The sequence below is a fragment of the Eschrichtius robustus genome, chromosome 12 (genome assembly GCF_028021215.1).
Source record: "Eschrichtius robustus isolate mEscRob2 chromosome 12, mEscRob2.pri, whole genome shotgun sequence".
Lineage (NCBI taxonomy): Eukaryota > Metazoa > Chordata > Mammalia > Artiodactyla > Eschrichtiidae > Eschrichtius > Eschrichtius robustus.
In genome coordinates, this window is record NC_090835.1 from 101229152 (window position 1) to 101235151 (window position 6000).

A 6000-nucleotide genomic window follows, 5' to 3' on the forward strand; every position below is an offset into this window, starting at 1 on the left:
AATTCAATACAGTGTTTCTTTCCTGGCCTTTCTGTTTCTTTGCTTTCCATCTTTCTTTCCCTCCTCCATCCCCTCCTTCCTTCCTGTGCTTCCAATACCATGTATCTCTTTCCACTTATAAACCGTTTAAGGAAATATTTTCTCAGTTGTTCAAATAAATTCTGGTGATTACTCTTTCCACCTTCTAGTCTTTAGAAAGAATAATAAAAATTAGAAGGCACTGTACAATGTTGAATTAATTTAGAGAGAAATATTTCCAAGGGTTTTCCTCGGTCTCAGGAATTTTTGTGCTCAGGATTATCCTGTGAAAGCTGCCATTTTGCCACTTAATGTTCAGTCAGCCGTATCAAACGTTTTACTAGAAGATGCTCTAATTAACCAAACAGTACCTCTATGCCTTTGAATTTTTATGCTACTTTAAACCCTTTAAAATGGACTGGATTTTTAAACTTCTTCTCTCTTAAAGTTAAAAAACATTTTTAGTATCTGTTAAGTGTTCATGTTGTGCTGAGCATTTAACCAATGCTATAAATGTTGCACTATATGAGAACCATATGATACAGACGCTCTGTCAAAGGTTTTGGCATTCTAAGGGAGAACAAGATACTCAGCGTTTGTGTGTATATGTACATGTATATATAATAACATATGTACTCAAACATGCATATAAATATATATAAAATATATATCATGTATATATCATCAAACACATATACATACATATATACCCCTATATGTTTTAAACCAACACTGCACATGCATGCACACAGAAAAAGACACATACACAGTGTCCCTAGAAATTCTGAAGTCCTTGAGACCTTAAGAAAAGTATATGGTTGAGGAACTGAAGTCAAAAGTGACTTTTACGATGCTATGAATTTCATTAATATAAACAATAAGTACCAACTGTGATAGTGTGATTTATAACAAGAAATGAATATTTGATCTTTGTTCCTGTTTTTGGCACAGAACTCCTAAAACCTTTGGAATTTCCTAAGCCTTGAGAGCTATAGGATAAATGTGCCTTTTTTATGTTAATGAGGTGACTTCTGGAAATCACCTAGGTAACCTAAGGAAGGAGCTGGTTCCCTGGGGAGCCAACCAGGTGATTAGAGGCCTGGAACCTTCTGTCCCATCCCCCGACCACCTGGGAGGGGAGAGGGGCTGGAGGTTGAATTGATGGCCAGTGGTCAATGACTTAATCAATCATGCCTATGTAATAAAGCCTTTATAAAAACCCCAAAGGAGAGGGTCCAGAGAGCTTCCGGGTTGGTAAACACTTGGAGATTAGGGGAGAGTAGGGGGCTTGGAGAGCGCAGTGAAGCTCTGTGCCCTTTCCCCATACCTTGCCCTATTCAACTCTTCAATCAGGCTCTTCCTGAGTTATATCCTTTTATAATAAACTGAGGATCTAGTGAGTAAAATGTTCCTCTGAGTTCTGTGAACCACGCTAGCAAATTAATTGAACCCAAGGTGGGGGTTTTGAGAAGCTCTGATTTATAGCCAATTGGTCAGAAGCACAGGTAATAACCCGGACTTGTAAGTGGAATCTAAAGTGGGGCAAGCCTTGCGGAACTGAGCCCTTAACCTGTGAAATCTGAGACAGTCTCCGAGTAAACAGTGTCAGAATTGAGTTGAATCGTAGGATACTCACTCCGTAGGTCTTGGAGCATTGCCTGCTAGTGTCAGGAACCTCCACCAGAACACACACACACTGTAATAGGTGACCAGAACTTTACTAACACTAAATAGATCCCAAAGCAATGATATTTTATAATACAGCGTGTAGTTCTGTTCATTTCCTTTGGCATCCTATGCTCACCTAGAAACTTTTCAGCAACTCTCTTCACAGAAGTGTTAATGAATTGCAGCTTAGCAAATCATTTAGCTTTGTTGAAGTCAATGCGGCAAACTTTTGTCTGGTCCTCCATCCAAATGTTCAGTGTCTTCCTGATTTTAGGCACCTTGCCTCTGAGCATATTTTAGGGTCCTACTGAGACCTTGGGGATATCCAGTAACTTGGCTGCCCTCAAAAATCTCACACCAAAACACGAGCCATGGGCTTCCCTCGTGGTGCAGTGGTTAAGAATCCACCTGCCAATGCAGGGGACACGGGTTCGAGTCCTGGTCCGGGAAGATCCCACATGCCACGGAACAACTAAGCCTGTGCGCCACAACTACTGAGCCTGCACTCTAAAGCCCACGAGCCACAACTACTGAGCCCACGCGCTGCAGTTGCTGAAGCCTGTGTGCCTAGAGACGGTGCTCCTCAACAAGAGAAGCCGCCGCAATGAGAAGCCCGTGCACTGCAACGAAGAGTAGCCCCCGCTCACCGCAACTAGAGAAAGCCTGTGCTCAGCAACAAAGAACCAATGCAGCCAAAAATAAATAAAAATAAAATAAATTAAAACAAACAAAAAAGCAAAAAAAGCATGAGCCATTTACCCCTCTACACGCTTCTCAGCTATCTTTCCCTTGACAGAAGTTAAGGAGAGATGCCCATGGCCAAGATCTTCTTTCCATCATCTGCCTTTATCTTCCCCAAGATTTCATTGCAAAAAACCAGCACTCCTACTCTGCCTTCTTCATGACTTCTCTTTTTCATTTCTGCAGTTGTTTCTTTTAGTAATCAGGCCTAACAGGAGTGATTCACAACTTCAAATACTAAAACCAAGAAGACATAAAAAAGGAAAAAAAAATTTGTGAGAAATTTATATGGAAGGATTGTTGTCTTACTATTAATATTTGGTAAGTCATATATGAAACTCTGCATATGTCATGTTTGGTGTCTATGAAACATCTAAGAAAACAATAACTATCATTTCAAGCTAATTATTTAGTTAATTATTTAGTCGTTTAACAAATATTTATTGAAGACCAGCTCTGTGCCAGACACACTGAGCAGTGAGAGGAGAAAAAAAAAGGATATGGTTCTTCCCCACATGGAATTGTGTGTCAGGCCCTGTGCTAAGTGCTTTGGGCACATCTTCCTTTTATCCTCATAACAACTCTTTGCCCACTTTATAAGGGAGGACTCTGAGGTCAGGAGGCAGTGTTATGAGTCAAGCTGAATGAAGTCTGTCTGATGCCAAAGTCATTTATTTAAGCACTAAATGGTACCACTTTCACCTTACTCTAGGTAAGTAAACTCTTGCCACTGGGTAAGTGGGAGAGAGGTAGTATGGCTCTGGAGGTAACCACAGAAGGGCTGGTGTTGGACTGGCCATGTGGTAGGCAGACCTCTAAGACGGTCCCCTGACAATCCCCGCCTGTATACACCTGGTGTGATCCCCTCCCTTTGAGTGAGCAGAGGACCTGTGAATATGATGGGCTGTCACTCTTGTGATTAGGTTACATTATATGGCATGATATATCAAAAGTGAAGGGATTTTGTACATCAGTTGACTTTGAGTTCATCAACTAGGTCAGCCTTGCCCAATCAGTTGAGCCCTTAAGCCTGTTCAGCCTGTTAAGAACAGGCTGATATGGTCAACAGCCATGATATGAGAGGGCCTGCGAGTGGCAGGCACCTAGGAGCTGAGAGCAACCTCTAGCCAACAGTCTGCAAGGAACCGGGGACCTCAATCCTACAAGCACAAGGCAATGAATTCCACCCACAACCAGTGAGCCTGGAAGAGGACGCTGAACTTCAGATGAGGTCAAGCCCCTGCCAACAACTTGCTTTCAACCTGGTGAGACCGGATTCCTGATCCACAAAAATTGTGAGATAATATTTTTTTGGTGTCTTTAGCTGCTAAGTTTATAGTAATTTGTTACACAGCAGAAGAAAAATAAAACAGCAGGCAAGAAACACTGAGATGGCATAAAGGTCAAAAGTTACCATCTTCCCAACAAAAATCAAGAAAACTGATTAAAGCCTTATATTTCAACTCTATTTTCTCTCTCTCTCTAAATCTCTGTGATTTATTTCTCCTGAAATATGTTCACTAACTTGAGATTTATTCTTTTGATATCACTTGGTGAGTTCATTTATTGTGAACTCGGTCACAATTTGTTTAACTTTTTAAAAACTAGCATCTGGAACGAGTTTCTCCAATGACTCCATGCCTTTTAGAGTGATGCAAAATTTGCTAGAAGTTTCACTAGGATGTAAATTCTACGAGGACGTAGGCTTCATGATGGCAAGGATTCTTGTCTGGCCCACAGTGAGTACTAAATAAATATTTATTTAACCAAGTGATTCATAGAAACACTTTCCTTCACCTGAGCCATCTGTTACCATTTGCTGAAGATTTATTTATCAAATTCTAGTTTCAAAGTCTGAGCTCCTTACTGACCTGCCCATCAACAACGATTTCTGTTTGAAACATTCCTCCAGTCCCCACTTCTCCTAGTTTTTCTAGGTCACAAATTCAAAAATCTTTTGCAAAAGAACCCATCTGAATCCATTGCTGTGATTTAAAAATACAGAGAATACCCTCATGTGTGGTACCAATAACTGATAGTTGATCACTTTCAGTTGAAGGATCGTGACCTTTTAGTGAGCATTTCCAGTTTATAAAGTCAAAAAGGAGCTGGAAATACTCAGATATATGCCCTAAATCTGAAAAGGAATATATATACAATGAGTAATAATTAAGTGAACTTGGTAGGTTTTATATTTGTTAGAATAGATTATTCAAGTGGCTTGATCTCTTTTTTTTTTCTGTGCTTGATATTTTCTTTATTTATTAAAAAAATTTAAAAAAAAATTTTTTGTTTTATTTATTATTTATTTTTTTGGCCACGCCACGTGGGATCTTAATTCCCTGACCAGGGATTGAACCTGTGCCCTTTGCAGTGGAAGCTTGAGAGTCTTAACCACTGGACCTCCAGGGAAGTTCCCTGTGCTTGATATTTTAAAGCAGAGTACTCAGTATCATGCTTTCCAGTGGAAGATGCTTACAGAGCATTGACACAAACACTAATTTGACAATATGACTTCTGTTTTGTTCCCTAAATATCTGAAACTTCTGTTTGTCCCTCCTCGTAGTGGCTGCCCTGATGTACTGGCTCACAGATACACAGCTGCTACGCCTATGCCATTGCTCTAGCTATTACGAGGGGATTTAGCTGGATTTCAAGCTGGCTTAATCCTCTCTCAGTCCTGGTACTATAATTCCCCAAAAGAAGCAACAGCTTTGTTGGTTGGTTTGCTCTGGTGTCTGTAACTATGTGGTTGTTATGGTTTATTTTCACAATGATAGTATTAGTCATGTTTCAGAAAAGAAATTTTAAAAAACTTCCTGTTTCCTAGATATGTTACGAAAAATGCCAGCAAAAGACACAACAAATATATTTTCTTGTAAATATGTAGGAAACACTGAGCTTCCTTCCAAAATAAAAACCTGAAATATTTTGTCCCCCAGTGCATGCACATTTTCATTCATTGAAACAATATGCATGCATCAAAAATGTAGTTAGGAAACCCATTCATAATGAGTTTTCAACACATATTGTGCACATAAAGAAATCTACTATTATCTGAACCCAAAACTCTCTTGGGAATTTATTGAGCATAGAAGAATAAATTTTTTACTATGGATAAAATGGCAAAACAGGAAGATTTAAAAAAAGCTTTTCTACCTCTAATCGCTATGCCTTTCTGGCAGCTATTTCTTTGGAGAAAACTATCTAATGAACTCTCTTTACCAATCAGATCATTATCATAATGGGTTCATGTCCTGAAGACATTACATTAAAGAAGAAGCAGTAGCTAAGCTCACAGAGTTCATGGAATATGAATTTAGACATTTCTCTGCCTTACAAAGCACATTTTAAAATAAAAAGACAACATCAAGGCATCATGAAAAAGTACTGCCTTATTCATGTAGATCAAACTTCTCATTTTTCCTCTTATATATTGACTTTTCATCATGATCTTACACACACACACACACACACACACACACTTTTTTTGATCATGTAGTATTTACATGAGGCAAATGAACTTCTTGTTCTAAAAGTCTCTAAATCATTATAGTTTGTTAACCCACAAAT